The 20,760-nt window shown below is 35.6% G+C and overlaps 1 pseudogene; it reads right to left on the bottom strand.

Annotated features, from left to right (window-relative positions):
• Nucleotides 1-19,137: 19,137 nt before the first annotated feature.
• LOC138824168 (U6 spliceosomal RNA) lies at nucleotides 19,138-19,237 on the bottom strand (annotated as a pseudogene).
• Between the last annotated feature and the right edge of the window lie 1,523 nt (nucleotides 19,238-20,760).

The raw sequence follows: 20,760 nt of genomic DNA, 5'->3' as shown, positions 1-20,760 counted from the left end.
CACGTTAATTGGCTTGAATAATCCATATTTAACATTTTACAGTTCTGAAGGACAGAAATCTAAAAGAAGTCTCACTAGATTAAAATTAAGCCACCTACAGAGCTAAAATATTTTTCAGATGATTCTAGTGGAAAAGGCATTTACTTCCTCTTCCTCTTTCCAGAAACTTCAGAATCTGGATTGTTGTCTTTTCCTTTATCTTCTAATGTAGCATCTTTACATCTTTCTGATGGTTCTTACTTAAGCATGTCCCTTTGAACTACACCTGGGACTTTTGAGTATACTTCCCATCTGATAATTATGCTCCTTGGGTAATGAAAGGTGATTATTTTACAAACTCATATAAAATGTAGATCTACATTAGATGGATTAGATATTTCGGGACTATAGATATTTGGGGAAGATGTTTTACTGCCTACCACAATGAGTGTGTAAGCATTATTTCTACTATAACCTGCTATCCTTTCATTAATTTTGAACAACATATTTCTTCAATGAAGTATAACTAGAAAAAAATTAGTTCCTGAAATCATTTAATCCTGATTAAAACATTGTCATGTACTAGAAATCTTAAATGTCAGAGAGCAGCTGCTGAAACAGTTCTGGCATTATCACTTTTTGTATATTCTGCTTACAATATTCTCTTTTCAAGAGCATTTGATTGTTATTTTGGAATTATGGTTAATAGTTATTTGACTACTATTTTTAAAGAATGTACCACCAATACTGGTTCTCTTCCTCTAACTTTTTTATGTCTAATCTATTTCTGAAAGAAACACATCTATTTGAATTACATGAACTGCTTATTGAGAGCAAAAGAAGAAAAAAGATGTCCCCGTGTGTGTGCCATGTCGAAGATGTACCTAAAAGTTATTTATCTTAACACCATATATTTTTCATTTTGTTTAGATTCTGATAAAAATTTATCCTTTCTACTCACACAATGTTAATGCAATCTTTTGTCATGCCTCCCAAAAGCAAACAACAAATTACTATTTATTTAAAATTTTTAAAATTTTTAAAATTATAATTTATTTAAAGAACACTATATTTTTAAAAAATTAGCCAAGGCAAATGGTTTATTAGATATTTAGAATCCTATTCAGACTCTATTGTTGAAGCCAGAAAGGGGGAAAATAATGTTTTCATGTTTTTCTTCTTCCTTGAGCCACTCTGATTTTCTTCATCTATTTCTGAAAGAATAAAATTCTGGCTTTGAAACCTTTTGTATGATATCCACAATGTCTCATTGTTCCTTTATTAATAGGAGAATTTGCAGAAAGGATGAGAATTCTCAATAGAAAAAGGAGAAGGGGAAAAGAGAAGTGAGAAATCTAGATTTTTTTTCTTCCTCATCTCAATCACAAGTTCGGTATAATAATGATTGTGGATAGATAGAGTGATTAAACACATTTATAGAAAAAGTCAACCCCTCAAGTAATCACATAGAGAATGTTTATTTATTAAAAATATGTAATAGCACCAAACAGGAAGTGTTAACTGTTTAGTATTTTTTAGTATTTCTTAAATTCTGATGTGCTTTATCAACTATCATAAAGGTAGACAAGAATGGTAAGTAAGTGATATCAATATAATATTCTAATATTAGCTTAATTCTGGCTGTGTTTGAGTTTTGCCTCAATTTCACATGCTATATTCTTCCAGTATATAAGTTGAAAGAAAATCCCCTCTGGAAATATGCTATTTTTATAGCTAAGGGGAAAGAAGTTAGCTCTTAGACACAGACAATGGGATAGAAATCTTCCCCTAAAAATAGCCTTTGGCCATTTCTGGTTCACTTTTGTAAGCTGAAATGGGTCACATGACCCATCTTGACATTGCAGAGTAGAGGCAAATCTCACCTACAGGAAGCTGATGCAGGACAGACTAATATGTCAAGATATGCAACACTTGAGATGAAGAGGAAAAAGAAGACAACTATAATACAATCAGTCATACTTGCCATCACATGTCTCTGCAGGAAGGATACTATTATGTACCTTTGTTTCTAAAACTATTAAGATCTTCAAATCATGTCTTTAGTGCTTATATATTACTGGAATTAGAGAACATTTTAATACTGAGACAACATAAAATCTCAAAGAAATCTGGAGAAATCATTTCAATACTACATCTTGTTCTACTAGGACATGAAACGATTTTATATACAATATTTATACTAGTAACTTTTTTCCAGAACTGGATTTTGTTAATATATGTGACTATCCACAAGAATAAATGTCTTCATTTATCCACATCTTCTACAGACAGCATAGTCAAGCAGATGTGGGAGTTCATCTGTAGCACTTTTTTAAAATGCAAAAAATGTGGACTGGGAGCCAATATGAATATTTTTCCAACATCACCTTCCACATCCTCTTTCTTCCTAGGAAACAACCCAATCAATAAAAAGGCTTAGTTTTTGGCTCTTGAACTTGAAAGTGGAAGCAGAATGTTATGGATGTCATAGATGCCTGTTCATGGTTTTTTACATGATAATGTCACATGCAACAGCTCTATGAGTCCTGCAGGACTTAGCCTTGTACTTCCTTAGTGATGTGATAGGAATGTCAGCCTTAAAGGACTTAGTGTTGTTTTCCATTTCGATTTCTACCATCTTGCCTAAATTATAATACTTAGTAATGGAATGAAAAAGTAATGCCATCTTAAGAAAGTCATTTAGGGTCCTGGGAATGTGGCTTCATGGTACAGTGATTGCTTAGCATGCATGAAACCCTGGGTTCAATTACTCAATACCACATAACCAGAAAAAGTAATTGTGCTGTGCCTCAAGTGGTAGAGTGCTAGCCTTAAGCAAAAAAATATCAGGAAGAGTTCCCTGGCCCTGAGTTCAAGCCTCAGGACTGGCAAAAATTCATTTAGCTAATAAATGACAAATAAAGAACCTACACTTGGAATATATAATTGCTCCTTCCAACTATGACCTAACAATAGTTCTTAATTCATGTACTTTACCTATCTTAGAAGATTGTTTTGAGGGGAAAAAATCGTTTTGTTAGTAGGTCATGGAAATTAAAGTCAGGAATGTGCTTAGATATCAGGTGAAGATTAATCTTGGAAATTCAAAGATGCCAGGCTTTTGAGCGGTCACTGCTAATCACAATGAGAAGGGTAGTCTAAGTGAGATTTGGAAATCTTTTTCGTCAGTTGTGGCACCAAAAAGGCGCCAGCTAATACATATTTGTTATAGAAGTGAAGGAATAAATCCAGAAGGAAGAAATGAATGATAATTACTAAATTATGCCAGAAACTCTTCTACGGAACCATATTTGGTTATTGAAGAGCTATTTATCAACTAGGCTTATTCCTGATTGCCTTTAGCATTCTAAATCGCTTAAGCTAGTTCTTAATCTCTGTGTGATAAGTTGTATCTCATTCTATGTTGTTCTTTCATATCTGATCTCCTTTGTTTTCAAAAAATCTCAGTCTTTCTCTATTTCTCTACTAGCAATTATTTATACTAAATCCACTGACACAGACATCAGAGGATGCTAGAGTAAGACTCCAATAGCACATGAGTCATTAATATAACAACATGGAAAATGATGACATATTTATTGCTATCTCACATTTTCTGAAAAGCTGCAATGTCATCATTTTATTCAAATTTCCATTATTTGTGTACAGTGTCATTAAGTGCATATAAATGCAAATATGTGCCGGGTGCTGGTGGTTCACCCCTGTAATCTTAGGAGGTTAAGACCAGAAGATTGTATTTCAAACCTAGCCTGGTCAGGAAAGTCCATGAGACATTTATCTTCAATTAGACACCAGAAATCCGGAAGTGGTGCTATAACTAAACTGGGAGAGCACTCAACTTGAGCTGAAGAGCTGAGGGACAGTGCCCAGGGTCACAGTTCAAGCACCAATACTAACAGAAAAAGGACAAATTTGACTTTAATTTTCCCCAAAAGGATTGACGAAGTCAATAGTAATCTTCACAAGCAGAAAGTATTTTCCAATATGATTCAGTGCACCTACTTTTGCTGAGTTATTTAAGTTATGGCTTCTTTGCTGGACATGTTCTATTCTTTTAAAAATTGTCAAATATTAGCTTTATAATAAACTTCACCTTATATTTATTGGTTTAAAAGAGAAGTCCATACAGTGTATGTAACTTGGATTTAAAAATATCACAAAGCCAACCCAGGTAGGAGCATATGTCAAATTCGTATCTCTAATTAAACACTAAAAAGCCAGAAATGGAGTTTTGGCTCAAGCAGTAGTGTACTAGCTTTGGGGGCATGTGGGCAGGAAAGACACCTGTTCAAGGACAGGGTCCAGCCTCTGAGTTCAAGCCCAAGAAGCGGCACAAACTAAATAAGCAAACAAGCAAACAAAAAAAAAAACCACATATTTCTTTGGGACCATCCTTAAAGCACAGGTTTGAAAAGAGGCTCCTTTGGCTGATCATACTCACTGGATCCTGCTTTTTGGAATCCTTATTGCTGTAGTGAACTCAGGACCAGAATGAAGGAATGGATATCTGACTTTTGCAACAAGAGAATCATCTCAGGAGTTAAGTATCCATTCATAAGATATTTTAAAACTCCATGTCTTTGTGTCTTTGAAGTAGAACACTGTAAAACAATGTCATTTCTTTTTTTCTATGCTGGCTTTCAAATAGCATATTTGTTTTTTCTTTGTAATACTCTCAAGTAGAAGTTTACAGAAAAGTTTTATGAGTTAAGAGCACACTCGAAAAAGTCAGAGACAGAGTTTCCTTCAAGCCTTGGATTATTTTCTTGTACAGTAAAAATGAGAGCACAAATTAACTTGAACTTTGTCATTTCTCTATGTTCAATTTCTCTCCTGAATTCAGTTTCTACTTCTAGTAAAAGTTCCTTAAAATGAGTGTTTTCTGGCTTCATTGAAATAGCGCAAAGACATCTTTGGACATGAGGTAACACGTGTTTCAGAGACAACTTAGTAACGAGAAAACATGGAATTTACATGGCTTATAAAACATTATCCATGTACATATCGCCATATAAGATGCTGTTAAATGAAATGAACCCCCAAATAGGGAAACATCTTGTTTTTTTCTTTCTTACTATTGTTTTTAATGTATCTAACATGTATTATGTGATATTTTTGTTTCTCTTCTATTTTCTTCGTCAATGCTATAACCCTTTTCCACTGTATTTGATGTCAGTGACCTGCATCTTGCATATACATATTTCTAATGTGGGGAGAGGAAGGGAAATAAAATGCTGAAAGAAGTATACAGTATGACCGGTTGTTAAAATGAGAAGAACAAGACACTATGTTGAAAACGAACTTTACATCTTGGGGATGGGAGGAGAGAATTGGGGTGGTGGGGAGAAAAGGGATGGCAGGGTAAAAACAAAAGAGGAGGTAACAATGCTCATTAGATAATGTACTCATTAAATTACTTATGTAACTCTAACCAATTTGTCCACTATTTTCACAATAAAAAACATGAGAAAAAAACATTATCCTGGAGTGTATGAAGTTCAAATTTCCTAATTGCTCTGGGAAGAAGGTTCTCAGAAACATTTTTAGTCAGTGTTTGTGTTGTGCATTATTACCCAAGTTTACATAAGTTAAAAGCAGGTGAAATAATAAAAATAGGAGAAAGAGAAATTCTGTGTTTAAGTATAATTGTTCAATACACTATAGAAGACTCTGCAAATAAGACAACTTGGAAGCAATAAAGCCATGGCCAGTATGTAGACTTATGGGAGTGATATAGAGAAAGCATTACTCCTAAGTGGAACGTGAAGAATGATACCACTGTATTTCTTCTACTAGCTCTAAATAAGGGTAGCTAATCATTCAAATTTGTAAAAAGGAGAATGGAAGAATAATTCCAGTTCCAAGCAAGTCAGATATAAGAGCATGGACTTAACTGGAAAATAGGCCATGTTGACAGAGCAGGAATTATACTAGCAATGAAGTGGTGGCTAAGATCACATTTCTTTTCCTTTTTTTCGTTTTATTTTTGTTGGTAGTGGGGCCTGAACTCTGTGCCTGGGCACTGTCCCTCTACCCTTCAGCTCAAAGCTTGTGCTCTACCTCTTGAGCCACAGCACCACTTCCACTTTCCTGGTGGTTAATTAGAGATAAGTGCCTCAGAAACTTGCCTACTCATGCTGGATTTGAAATGCAATCCTCAGATCTCAGCCTCCTGATTAGCTAAGATAATAGGCATGAGCCACTGGCACCCTGCTTACGATTACATTTCTAACAGTGTACACTCAGCATATGTAGTGTGTATTTTTATCTATCTTTATATGAACTCGATTTAAAAATCTGGGCTACAGCTTAGATTTTACACTCACAAAAATGTTTGCAGTTCAAAAGTTGATTCTCCTGGAGAAATAAAACCTAAGAATTTAAAGGAGTCTGGGAAATTCAGTTTGCATCCAGCCTGGGCAGAACAGTCTTTGAGACACTATGTATAATTAACCAGCCAAAAGATGCATTGGAAGAATGGCTAAAATGATGGAGTACTATTTATGAGCAAGATTGCTGAATAAGAGTTTGAGATTTTTGCATACATATATACATACAAACATGCACATACACACATAGGCACTTATATGTTCAAACACACATATGAAACAATTCTCAGATTGTGTAGAAAAGTTAGAAAATATGTCCTGAGTAAGACTAGAATCAAGTGATAATTTTTAATATTAGAAAGCCCTCAAGTGAAATTTCCCCCCAAAAGCTTGAGAATATTACATACGTGGGAACAGAGATAGTAAGAAACTCGTCATCATTAATAAATTATACTTCAGCAATTCTTGGCACATTCTACTCTGGGCCTTTGTCTTCTTTGCACATTCCTTTTGAATTCATAGTTGCTCTATTTCCATTTTATCTGTAAAAACTGCTAAGAAAATTGTTCAATTTCACTTATCCTTTGCACATGCCCAGTCTATGTATTAAGGTACCTTGTCCATGTTAAGCAATGGGGTAGTACTCACTTTCTGAGGAGAAAAGTTCCTCAATTTTACCCTATGTCCACATTAGAGTGTGTAGAATTTATTGCATTTTGAGACAAATAGTGATATTAGAATTGAAAGAATATCCTTAGGGACATTTCCTTGGAGCTCATTAGTTTTCCCAGGAGAAATATAAATATGCACAAAATTTGGAGCTAATTAGTTAAGTATCTGAATTAAAACTAGATGTTGTGTTAATACAAGTCCCCACTGTATTATTGTTACATCAGAATCCTTCACTACTTCACAATATGTATGAGAAAATGAAAGAAAGGCATTAAACACAATATGTTATCTTCTTAATCATTTAATCCAAGTGGTGAGGGTAATGTCTGAATTCTTCCATTCAATAAAAGCTTGAAGTTTATTAGAGCACTTCCTACATATAAGAATTTGTGGCAGGTTGATTGATAGAGTTATTTCAGCATGGAGATATCCCTAAAAAGAACTACACTTAAAAAGAATATGTGGCAGTTATGATGTGTTAATGCCTATTGAGGCATTTTCTATTCTAAAGAAGAATCAATTCGAGGAGTCTTCAGTCACATCCATAAAGCTCTATATTCAACCTAATACCTAGTGTTACTTGTCCTACATTTATAATGAGTAGGTGATAAAATATACAAACATATCTAAAGATATTTCAATAAAATTCCAACCTGATATAGATTCATTGGTCACTGATTGGAACTGTAGGAAACATTAGGCTTGTTTTTGCTGTAATTCAATCTATAGTCTCTTGGCTAAACAAATCTTCAAAAATATTCACAGAATACCTCTAAGTAAAGTTCATGACAGTTATATCTGTATAATTCTTCTAAGGTTAGGATAAAAGCATTTTTCCCAACATTTAAAATCAACAGGATCTGTTGAATTCATGGATCCACAATTTTATGGCTTCACATTCATATCTCAAAATTTTATTAATATGACTTTCACCAAAACACTGTTTTTATTGAACTTGTCTATGTCCCTTTAGTTTTCAAATCCAGATAATATATTTCCTACAACATCTTCCTGAAAATTCTTTCCTTCTGTAAATCTGTGTTTATTACTTTTTTGTTTCCTTATTTATCTTTCTTCCAGTCTTCTCCACACTGGTGCGCACTTTGCTCACACTTGTGTCAGAACTTTCCTTTTCCTCTTCCCTCCAATAATGACCCCGATTTTATTATTCTCTTTCACATTAATGGTCATGGATATATTGATGATGTCTAAACAGACCTATCTTTGCATCTGTTTAACATAAATTTTAGAACTATCAGAATTTTTACCTCTAAATCCATCTTTTTTACCTGTAGTCCTTATCAAGAGAATATCACTAATACAGTTGCCAGCCAGAGATGTGGAAGCATTTCAGATTTCTTCTTATCCTTCTACTCTCGCCATTAGATAAGATGAATGATCAAGATGTTCTCAGTTCTGTCACTAATATGATTTCTATGTACTCCTTTATATGCCCCTAACACCAGCCTATTTCAAATACTCATCACTGGTCACCTAGTCCTAAAACAACCATTTAAAACTATGGTTTTTCCCCATAGTCTTTTCATATTTGTCCCCTCCATCATGAAATTACTCTCTTTGTAAGCACACAGAGTGAAGAGATCAGACACAAAATCTAGTATCATTATTTACTCACTATATTGACTGTTGGCCTTACATTTCTCATCTGTAAATGAATGTAATTTACCAGAAATACTGTTGACTTCTAGAGCAGGAAAAAGGAAAAGTGAAGAGTCCTTACATTTCCACCTTAGCTTGCAAATAAGGAAAGACTCAAATTCAGTTTGTTGGTATAAAGTTACAAATTGTTTCATGCAGAAATAAAAATAAATTTTACCTCCTTGCTCTACCACCTGTGGCCTTTAAGACAACTGCACGCATGTAAGTGCTATTATGTAAATTGTGTCATGTGTTCACAGCTGTATTGAAGACCATAATCTTAACGTATCATTGATTTTTCAATAGTATCTATATGAGAATGTTATTTGAACTAATCACCATAAGTTGAAAACTATATCTTAGTCCATCAAAATGTGGAAATAAATTATTTGATTTATTTAAAAACAATACCACCAAGGCAGGCGCTGCTGGCTCACAGTGAAGTGCCAAGATTTCGGATGCCCCCCTCTCAGACCACCAGAGACCATGATCAATGCAAACATCAATGAGTCCTTATTGCAAGCTTGAGCTTAGTCTCCCACACACTGGATAATCAGTGATGCTAAGAGGCCCCAAGCTCAAAATTAGCACAGCTTTTATAGGATTAAACACACAACTGTAGGGGGTTTCCACACAAGCAAGCTCACAAGCTCAGGGGGTTTCCACACAAGTAATTTCACAAGTTAGGGGGTTTAAGTCCTCCCTGATCACACTTCCCTTTTCTGCTGGAATACCTGGGCAACTGTTCTGTTCCTGAAGGGTGGGCAAGGTTGGTGGTAACCTGCGGTTTTTCTGAGAACTGTTTTTCTCTTTGGCAGCACAGCTCTCTTTGGGGGTTACTCTGAGGGCAGCACAACTCAAGGGGCTTCATATTAAAACGGAGTTACTTAAGCTCTTCACACATGTATAATCCTAGCTACTCAGGAGGCTGAGATCTGAGGATCAATGTTCAAAGCCAGGCTGGGCAGGAAAGATCGTGACAATCCAACCTCCAATAAACCACCAGAAAACCTGAAGTGGCACTGTAGATCAAGTGGTAGAGCGCTCCCTTTAAGCTGAAAAGCTGAGGATCAGAGCCTGGGCCCAGAGTTAAAGCCCCACGACCAACCAAAAAAATCACAGAAAAACAAAAAAAATACTACCCAAAAAACTGAGTACACAGGAGTATACAGGAATAACATTAGGAATTCTACTGTCGCTACCTGTTTATGTGATTGTATTTCTTGATATTGAATCTCTCCTCTTGTTCTTTTTTTTTAATTTTTGTTGTGAAAATACTGTACAGAGGGGTTACAATTACATAGGCAAGATAGTGAGTACATTTCTTATCAATCATTGTAGCCTCCTCCTTTGTTTACACTTCCCATCCCTACCCATCCTCCCTCTCCCTCACCCAACCCTCCCCCCGCAAGATGTAATGTTCGTTTTCGACATGAAAACTTGTACTTCTCATTGTTGCAATAGGTCCAACTGTCTCTTTATTTAAACGATTTGTTTTTCCCCATCCCCTCCACAAATTATACCGACATCAAATACAGTAAAAGCAGGGATTATGGGGGAGTGACATACAAAGCAACAAAGAAATAATCTTATAATTGCGTTAGAAACAAATGCATAAAAGAAAAAAAATAACATTTAAAATATATATCTTAGGGTTCATTTTCCTAAGATCACCTTATCTGAACTTTTCTGCTTGACTCATACATATACTAGATATTGCAATTAAGAGAAATCATGAGACCTATGATACTTTGGGCATCAATTACTTCACTTAATATAATTTTTTCCAAGTCTTTCCATTTCCTAACAAATGGGACAATGTCATTCTTTCTGATGGAGGCATATAATTCCACTGTGTATTTATACTACATTTTTTTGATCCATTCATCTACTGAGGGGCATCTGGGTTGGTTCCATTTCTTAGCTAGGGTAAATAAACAATGCTGCAATAAACACAGTTGTGATGGTAGCTTAAGTGTGGTCTTGTTTGTAAGCATTTGGTTAAATGCCCAAAAGTGGGATTGCTAGGTCAAAGGGGAATTCTATGTAAATTCTTTTGAGGAACCTCTTTACTGATTTCCAAAGTGGTTGAACAAATTTATATTCCCATCAAAAATGCAGTAAGGTTCCCTTCTGTCCACTTCCCCTCCAGCATCGGTTGTAATTAGAGTTCTTGATTTTTGCCATGCTAACTGGAGTGAGGTGGTATCCCAATGTTGATTTGATTTGCATTTCTTTTATGGCTAGGGAGGTTGAGCATATCTTCATGTGTCTATTGGCCATCTTGCTTTCTTCTTCAGGGAAGTTTCTCTTTAAGTCATTAGCCCACTTATTTATTGGGCAGTTGTTTCTTTGAGGATTCGTTGTTGGGGGATTTAATTTTTTTAGTTCCAAGTATATTTTAGATATGAGACCCTTGCCCGTTGTATGGCTAGTGAAGATATTCTCCCAATCCGAGGGCTTTCTATTGATCTTGCTAGCTATGTCCTTTGCCTTGCAGAAGCTTTGCAATTTAATGCAATCCCATTTTTCCAAGCTTTCTTTCATTGTTGTGTTTCCCGGTCTCAATTAAGAAAGTTTCAGCCTGCGCCAAGGAGACCTAGGGTTTCTCTTATTCCATTCTGTAATGTTTTCATAGAATCTGCTTTGACTCCGAGGTCTTTGATCCATTTGGAGTTGATTCTGGTGCAGGGTGAAATATAAGGATCTAATTTAATTTTTCTACAAGTAGTTAACCAAATTTGCCAGCACCATTTACTGAAGAGGCTGTCTTTGTTCCATTCTATTGTTTTAGCTCCCTTATCAAAGATTACGTGGCTATAGGTCTGTAGGTTCATTTCTGGGTTTTCAATTCTAATCCATTGGTCCTGAGGTCTGTTCTTTTCCCAGTACCAAGCTGTTTTGATTACTATGGCTTTATAATAGAGTTTAAAATTTGGTATTGATATTCCTCCAGCAGTGTTCTTTCCGTTGAGGATCGTGTTTGCTATTCGAGGTCTCTTATTGTTCCATATGAATTTTTGGATTTTCTCTTCTATTTACTTGAAGATTGAGGTTGGCATTTTGATAAGTATCTCATTGAATTTGTAGATAGCCTTGGGAAGTATTGCCATTTTCATGATGTTAATTTTTCCAACCCATGAGCATGGGAGTTTTTTCTATTTTCTAAGCTCTGATTTGATTTCCTTTTTCAAGTTTTTTAAAGTTTTAATCATAGAGGCCCTTCACTTCTATGGATAAGTTAATTCCTAGGTATTTTATTTTTTGGGGGCTATTACAAATGGAGTTGCTTTCCTAAAATCAGCCCCACTTTTCTCATTGTTGGCATACAGAAAAGCCATTGATTTTTTAGAGTTAATTTTATACCCGGCTATTTTGCCAAAGTTTTGAATCACCTTGAGTAATGTGGGAGTGGAGTCTATGGGATTCTTTAAATACAAGATAATGACAACTGAAAAGAGGGAGAATTTTATTTCTTCTTTCCCTATTTGAATCCCATTTATGTCTGCATCTTGTCTTATTGTTGTAGCTAGGCATTCTAATACTAGATTGAAGAGAAGTGGAGAGAATGGACATCCTTGTCTTGTTCCTGAGTTAAGAGGAAATGGCTTCAATTTTTCAACATGAAGTATAATGCTGGGTTTAGGTTTTCATATACAGCCTTTGTTGTATGGAGGAATGTTCCATGAATTCCTCATTTTTCCAAAACCTTCATCATAAAAGGGTGTTGGATCTTGTCGAATGCTTTTTCTGCATCTATTGAGATAAACATGGGGTTCTTATCATTGCTCCTGTTGAAGTGAAGAATAATATTGATTGATTTGCATATATTGAACCTGCTTTGCCTCCCTGAAATGAATACTGTTTGATCGTGGTGTATGATTTTTTGGATGAATTGTTGAAATTGATTGGCCAAAATTTTGTTGAGAAGTTTTGCATTAAGGTTCATCAAAGAAATGGGTCTATAGTTCTCTTTCTTTGATGAGTCCCTGCCTGGTTTTGGGATGAGGGTTATGATGACTTCATAGAATGTGTTCCGTAGTGAACTTTCTCTTTCAATTTCAATGAAGAGTTGGAGGAGTATTGGTGTGAGCTCTGCTTTGAAGCCCTTGTAAAATTCCCCTGTAAAAACATCTGGTCCGGGAATTTTCTTAGCTGAAAGGTCTCTTATTGCAGTTTCTATTTCAATGTTTGATATGGGCCTGTTAAGCTGGTTTAACTCATCTTGGTTTAGTTTTGGCATGTCAATATTTGCTAGGAAAAGGTCCATTTCTGTGAAGTCCTCAAACTTATTAGCATAAAGTTTTGAGAAGTATACCCTTATAATGTTCTGATTCTTGGTTTTTTCCGTGTTGATGTTTCCATTCTCATCTATGAGTTTATTTGTTATGTGTGTTCTCTTCTTTTTCTGATAAGATTTGCTAAGGGTCTGTCAATTTTGTGTAATTTTTTGAAGAACCAACTCTTTTTTTGTTGATTCTGTCTATAGTTTTTTTTTTGGATTCTAATTCATTTAATTCTGATTTAATTTCAATTATTTCTTTCCATCTACAGGATTGGGGTTTATGTTTCTGCTCTTTTTCAAGGAGGTTTAGATGTGTCATTAATTTGTTGGTTTCAGATCTCTCCAATTTATTGATGTAGGAGCTCAGAGCTATAAACTTGCCTTAGCTGTGTCCCAGAAGAACTGGTAATTTGTGTGTTGATTTTTGTTGAATAGCATGAATATTTGAATATCCTTTCTAATCTCTTCCATGACACGCTCGTGATTCAGCAGTGTGTTGTTCAGCCTCCATGTGATACCGGACATTCTTTGGTGGCTTTTGGGGTTGAGTTCTAATTTTATTCCCTGGTGGTCAGAGAGAATACAAGGTATAACTTCAATGTTTTTGAATTTAGACAAGTTTGCTTTGTGGCCTAAAATGTGGTCTATTTTAGAAAATTTTCCTTGTGCTGCTGTGAAAAACATGTATTCTGATGCTGCGGGGTGAAATGTTCGGTAGAGGTCTGTTCATTCTAGTTGATCTATACAGCTGTTTAGATCTGCGGTTTTCTGTTGAGTTGTTGCCTAGTTGATCTATCTAGTGGGGAGAGTCGTGTGTTAAAATCCCCAACAATTTATAGTTTTGGATCTATGTGGGTTTTGAGGGAAAGTAGTGTTTCTTGGATAAATTTGGGTGCTCCATTGTTTGGCGAATAGAAATTTAAAATAGTAATATCCTCCAAAAGTATAGATACCTTAATTAGTATGTAGCGAACTTCTTTATCTATTCTGACTTTATGGGGGCCATTTGATTGGTAAATTTTGTTTCAGCTTTTAAACTTGAAAATGTGTTTGTTTTTATGGGCAAGATGTGACTCCTGAAAGCAGCAGCTAGAAGGGTCTTGTTTTTTAATCCAACTAGCCAGTCTATGGCCTTAATTGGACAGTTAAGTCCTTTAACGTTAAGAGAAAGGACTGAGAGGTATTTGGGAGTTCCTGCCATGTTATCCAACTTCTTGGTGGCTGCGAAAACTGGGTTCTTCCTGTGGTTCTAGGATTCTCAGTTTGGATGCAGTTTCTTGGCCTTTATTGTGCTCTTGTTGGTTTTCTATGTGTAGGACATCTTTCAGAATCTTTTGTACGGCTGGTTTGGTGGAGATGTATTGTTTCAATTTTTCTTTGCTATGGAAGGTTTTTCTTTGGCCTTCAGTTATGAAGGACAGTTTAGCTGGGTAAAGTATCCTTGGTTGATAGTTGTTTGTTTTTAGGACATGGCATACATCATTCCATGCTCTACTAGCTTTGACTGTGTCTGCTGAGAAATCTGAGGTGATTCTAATTGGTTTCCCTTTATAGGAGATTACTCTTTTCTCCTTTACAACTTTAAGGATCTTTTCCTTGGTCTGAATTGATCCTGTGTCGATTATAATGTGACAGTGGAATGTCCTCTTCTGGTCTGGTCTATTTGGGGATCTAAAAGCTTCTTGTATCTGAATAGGCCTATCTTTTTGTATGTTTGGGAAGTTTTCTGCTAGGATCCTGTTAAACAAATTTCCTAGACCATTAACTTCTGTTTGTAGGTGCTCCTCTATACACCTTATCCTTAGATTAGGCCTTCTTATGGTGTCTTCCAAGTGTTAGATAGATCTATCGTATTTCTTGTTCCTGTCTTGGATGGTTGTATGCTCTTTATAATATCTATGTTCTTTTCAATCCTTGAGATTCGATCTTCTGCAAGGTCTAACCTGCTGTCAAGACTTTCTACTTTGTTTTTTATCTCTTTTCCTTCAAATTGGTCAGCTTTGATGTCTTCAAATTCTTTGTTGAAGCTTTTTTTTAGATCTTATATGAACTTCTTTACTTCCTTAATTTGGTGTTTAGTGTTTATTCTCAAATTACTTAGTTGATTGGACTCCCATTCCTTCTGTTGGGTTTCATTCAGCATTCCCTTTGTGGTTTTTCTGACTTCCTTCAGCTCTTTGTTAATGGATTCCATGAATGCTTTTAGTGATCTTTGTGTATTCTCTTCCTGCTCTCTCAATTCCTGTATTACTCTTTGATTAGCTTCCTCCCATTTGTGGGATTACTGTAGTTCTCTTTGAGTGTTCTCAGCCTGCTCATGCTATTCCTGCCTTTCTCTTTGAGTATTCTCAAGCTGTTCAAGCAAATCCTGTATCAGTTTTAGGGTGGCTTCCTCACGCTCATGATATTCCTGTATAAACTTTTGGATTGCCCTCTTTCTCTCTCTATCACGCTCATACAGAGTTCTTTGTATGTTTTCAGTCTTTTCATTTATTATGTTTGCCAGCAGTGTTTGTAGAGCTATTTAGGAACTCTCCTCTGGATTATTCATTATCTGTTCTGTCCCCTGATTATCAAGATTGGGAATTGAGATACCCAGATTTGCCATTTTTCTTGTGTTTTTCAGGCTTACTCTGACCATTTGAGATGAAAATAGCACCAGTTTTGTGCTAGAACAGTCTCTTAAGGCAAGCATCAACCAAAGTCTGAATTTGCACAGTTTATAGTCTACAGATACAATCTAGTTCAACAGATACATCTATTCGACATCAAACGACTATATGTTAATTGGCTACTAACCACAAAGAATTTGGAAAACCAGAAATTATTAGGATTAGGGAGAGATGTGGGTAAAAAATAGGAATAGATTGATATGGGGAGGCACAGGGAGAGTTAAATAAGTCCTAATCTCAATGCAGGAAATTGGTTGGGTAGGATGAAAGTACAGAGAGAAAAAAAGAAGAAAAGGAAAGGGAAAAGAAAAGAGAAAAGAGACCCGAAAAAATAGAAAAGTAAGAATTAAAAATATTATGAAGATACGAAAACAATCTATTTAGAGAAGAACGTGAATATAGTGAGAGAATGGAAGGGATATAAAGGAGATGTGAAAAACTTAAAAATAAAAATGCTTAAAATATTATATAGGTATAAAGAGGTAGTACTTCTATTAAGGAGTTTAAGTCTCAGATGTTTTGAATTGTGTAATAAATTTGTAGAGTAAGTGTGTACACAATGCGGGATATGGTCTAATTGTCAACTACGGGTTTATCTGAGGATGTGCAGGACAAGAGTAAAGTCACATAAAGAGGAAAGAAAGAGAGGAAAAGGTGAAAAGGATAAGAAAGGAAGAAAAAAAGATCAGAAGTTCAGTAGAGCTAAACAAAAACCAAAAAGATAATTAAAAAGACAAAAAGAAAAAGAAAACAAATAAAGAAAAACGCACACTCATGTATCCCTAAAGTAAAAATTATAAGAGGAAAGAAAAGTTACTTGAAAACAATTTTTCTTCAAAAAAGCCAAAAATTAAAGATTAAAATAAGTTTTAGAAAAGCAAAAAATTTTATATAAAGTACCAAAAGAAGAAGAAGAAGAAAAGAAGAAGAAGAAGAAGAAGAAGAAGAAGAAGAAGAAGAAGAAGAAGAAGAAGAAGAAGAAGAAGAAGAAGAAGAAGAAGAAGAAGAAGAAGAAGAAGAAGAAGAAGAAGAAGAAGAAGAAGAAAAAAGAAGAAGAAGAAGAAGAAGGAGGAGGAGGAGGAGGAGGAGGAGGAGGAGGAGGAGGAGGAGGAGGAGGAGGAGGAGGAGGAGGAGGAGAAGAAGAAGAAGAAGAAGAAGAAGAAGAAGAAGAAGAAGAAGAAGAAGAAGAAGAAGAAGAAGAAGAAGAAGAAGAAGAAGAAGGAGAAGGAGAAGAAGGAGGAGAAGAAGGAGAAGAAGGAGAAGAAGGAAGAAGGAGAAGGAGATGGAGGAGAAGGAGAAGGAGAAGGAGAAGAAGGAGAAGGAGAAGAAGGAGAAGAAGGAGAAGAAGAAGAAGAAGAAGAAGAAGAAGAAGAAGAAGAAGAAGAAGAAGAAGAAGAAGAAGAAGAAGAAGAAGAAGAAGAAGAAGGAGAAGAAGGAGAAGAAGGAGAAGAAGGAGAAGAAGGAGAAGAAGGAGAAGAAGGAGAAGAAGGAGAAGAAGGAGAAGAAGGAGAAGAAGGAGAAGAAGGAGGAGGAGAAGGAGGAGAAGGAGGAGAAGGAGGAGAAGGAGGAGAAGGAGGAGAAGGAGGAGAAGGAGGAGAAGGAGGAGAAGGAGGAGAAGGAGGAGAAGGAGGAGGAGAAGGAGGAGAAGGAGGAGAAGGAGGAGAAAGAGGAGAAGAAGGAGAAAAAGAAGAAGAAGAAGAAGAAGAAGAAGAAGAAGAAGAAGAAGAAGAAGAAGAAGAAGAAGAAGAAGAAGAAGAAGAAGAAGAAGAAGAAGAAGAAGAAGAAGAAGAAGAAGAAAAGTTCTTTGATTTTTTGGGGAGGGGGTGGGGAAAATCCTGTATCTCCCTTGTGTCCGTAACCAGCCTATTGTTGGAGTCTCTGGTCTGCTTGTGGTCCTGTGGCTTGGTTGGTTTCTTATGTCAGTTTGTTCGAACAGGCAGAAAAATGCTCTGCTTTACTCATGATTTTGCGATCCTCCTCCCAGGCTAGTTCAATAAGAGGCAGATCTGCTTTGAGAATCACAAAAGAGGGGGATGCAGTAATGAGGCTAGGTTCTGGGTAGAGTTGAGGCCTTTCAACAAACAGTAGCTTTTCCTGGGTGCTAGTTTGTGAAAAACTCACAGAGCCCAGCCTGGAGCCATTCTCAGGATTTCTGTTTACTGAATTTCAATTGATTGTCAAGGCGGCTAGAGGGAGGGGCAGCCTCTGGCTCTGATTACCCAGTGAAGAAAGCCACTCTTAGGGCTGGCGCCTGAGCTGGGTGACTTTTCCTTGGGTGGAGCTGAGTCTGACAGGTCACGCCGCCGTTAAGTTCTTGTGACCTGCTAAATGACTGGTTTTTTCAAAGGACTGAGTTGGAGCTGGCAGCTCCCCCGGTCTTTGTCGGTATCCAAGATGGAGATCTCTGGTACTGGGTGGGGAGGGGGGCCTTCTCTCCTCTGCTCCCTGAGAAGGAGTGAGGACATTGGGCTTCTACTCACACTGAGTCTTGGTTCCTGGGTCGTCTCTGGTCTGCAAACTGCAGGATAAAGATTTCCGTTCCTTATCGGTTCTTGCTGATGTTGAGTAGAATCCGCTCACCCACTTCATCTGGCTCCTTCGTGCTGGATTCTCTGTGGCTTAGGTATGATGCCTGCGATCGCCGCCACCACTGCTGCCGTTGCCGCGGCGGCTGCTGGCAAGAGCACAGATGTGTCTCCTTGCCTGGATTTTCCCCTCTGGCCTGACTCTGTCCTGTGATGGCACACTTGGTGTGATTCTCTGGCTTAGGACTGTTAATAGAAACACTAAAACTTCTTTCTATGCGAGAGCTTATTTAGACTCCAGCTTCCCCTCCGCTATCTTCCCGGAATTCTGGTTAAGTTTCTTAAATTTCAAAAATGCCAGTTCATCCTTCATGTCCCTAAAAATATTTACACAATGCAAAGTAACAACAATATCTTACTTTAAAAAGTCATGGATTCCATGTTATTCTTCCAAGTGAATTGCCTGACACTGATATCAAAATATATTCAAGAGTTGTTCATATACATCTATAATGTTTTCTGCAGAGTTTGTGATTTTTTAAAATCAGGAATAATTTTAACTTATCTGTGGAAATGAATACTATAGAAACTAAAGGTATTCCTGGTGCTTTTCTGAAAAAAGTATATCTATGTTTGTATAATGTCCATAATCTATTTCCTTCTCTCCTAGATATAATATTTTGAATTCTACATGTTTTATAATATATAGGTTAATTACTAAATGTGTCCATTTAAATTGCATTCCATATAGAAAAAAATTAAGATTCCTTTTTTTCCTAGGTCCTTATAGTATTTTATTTCTTTGGGATAAGATGACAATGTTATCTAATTTCAAGTTTGTAAAGATTATGCTATGTAAAGGCCTTTCTAAGGTGAAGATGTAAACACTGATGTCAAACTAACCTTTAATTCTATGAATTATATATGTTGTTACCCTTGAATTTTTGTAATCAACTTTTTAATAACTGTTTTTTATTTCTTGCATCTGAAAAATGAAAACTAAGGAATGCTTCACAAATTTTTATATGATCCTTGTGCAAGAGCCATGTGAATCTCTGTATTGTTGTCATTTGGGTAGACCTGCTGCTAAAGCATGTAGTATCCTCTAAGTTTAAGTAGTTAATGATGCAGTCTTTATACAGGCATATATCCTTGGTTGCCTATTTGTAACAATGAACCCTTATTGTTCCTAAAAATGTTATTGATCATATTTCTCTAAATTTCTGTGTATAGTGGAAAAAAACTTATATTGTTTGGTGGATTGCTCACATTTGCAATTTTTCTGTCAATGACTATTTTGTCTTTTTCATTTTAAATTTGATCATATTTTGAAGCCTTTATAGCTAAGTCCAAAGGTGATGGCTTTTCAAGTACTTACTTATCAACTGAGTTAGCTTTGTGGATCTAATAGACTCAAAGTAAGCCTTCTTAAAAGTTACTTCTAAACATCTGCAGCTTAAAATTTCCCAAATGAGGTCTCAAAGGTACAAATGTCTACCTGACCCTTTACCCTTCTTCCATGTAGGAAGAGACCAACCAGAATATCTTACCATGGCTGCATAGATTGTCTTACTGGAACAAAACTCATCTTAGTTACAAGGGATCATAGAAAGACGAACAGTTGAGAACGAATTGTTCAGAATAGAAGGTATTTTATAAAAATAGGTGTGAGGATGAGTATATACCTCTTCATGGGGAAGCCTACAGTGGACACTTAGACCTTGTCCATGAGTTGGTAGCTAAAGGCAGATATTCGAAGTATTTTATGAATATATTATATTTATTATATTTATTATATAAATATTATGTAAATAAAATATTATATTTATTACATATATTATATATAATATATATTATATATAATATTATAATATATTATAATATATAATATATTATAAAATATTATATTTATTATATAAATATTATATAAATAAAATATTATATTTATTAAACCAAACACTTCAAAAGTAGCTAAAGCCAAGAAGGTAAAAATAACATCATATGCATGATTACCTAATGTCCTAGCCTGTCTACAATCCAACCAGGCAGGAACATACACAACTGACTTTCTATCAACAAATATTTCCATAGCTCCTGGACAAGTCCATATGTTTCTCCTCGATATTAGGCCTTAAATTGGTAATGTTTTAATCACAGTGTTTCTTATTGCCTCTAAGCTGTAAATCTCAAAATGGTAAAGCTTTAGATCTAACTCTACCAAAAACTGAGGGAGAGATAATGGAACAATACTTTAAAATGGAGTTGCCTTTGATACCCTAACCACAACAGAACAATGAAAAATAATTTCTTATATTATATATACTTATATATTTTTATTTATGTGTGCTGATCTTAAATTTCACACAGTGAAACTTACTAGAATTAGATGATAATTTGACAACTAAATTGATATTCATCCCATAAATAGATTGGAATATAAATAATTAAGTTTAGAACATTAGAATATAAAAAGTATCAATGCAATGTCTTTGGTATAAACTTCTGATACCTTCTAAGTGTTCTTGGTCTTCTGAATTCACATGGTAAAAACACAGTATTGTTTTCCTCTAATCTATAAAGGATTTTACTCTGCTGCTCTGTTTATTGTTTTAACTCGC

Source organism: Dipodomys merriami, unplaced genomic scaffold, assembly GCF_024711535.1.
Source record: "Dipodomys merriami isolate MVZ:Mamm:240054 unplaced genomic scaffold, mDipMer1.0.p SCAF_1276, whole genome shotgun sequence".
NCBI classification, from domain to species: domain Eukaryota; kingdom Metazoa; phylum Chordata; class Mammalia; order Rodentia; family Heteromyidae; genus Dipodomys; species Dipodomys merriami.
Note: the sequence above shows the minus strand (reverse complement) of the source record. Positions and strands in the feature narration are given on the sequence as shown.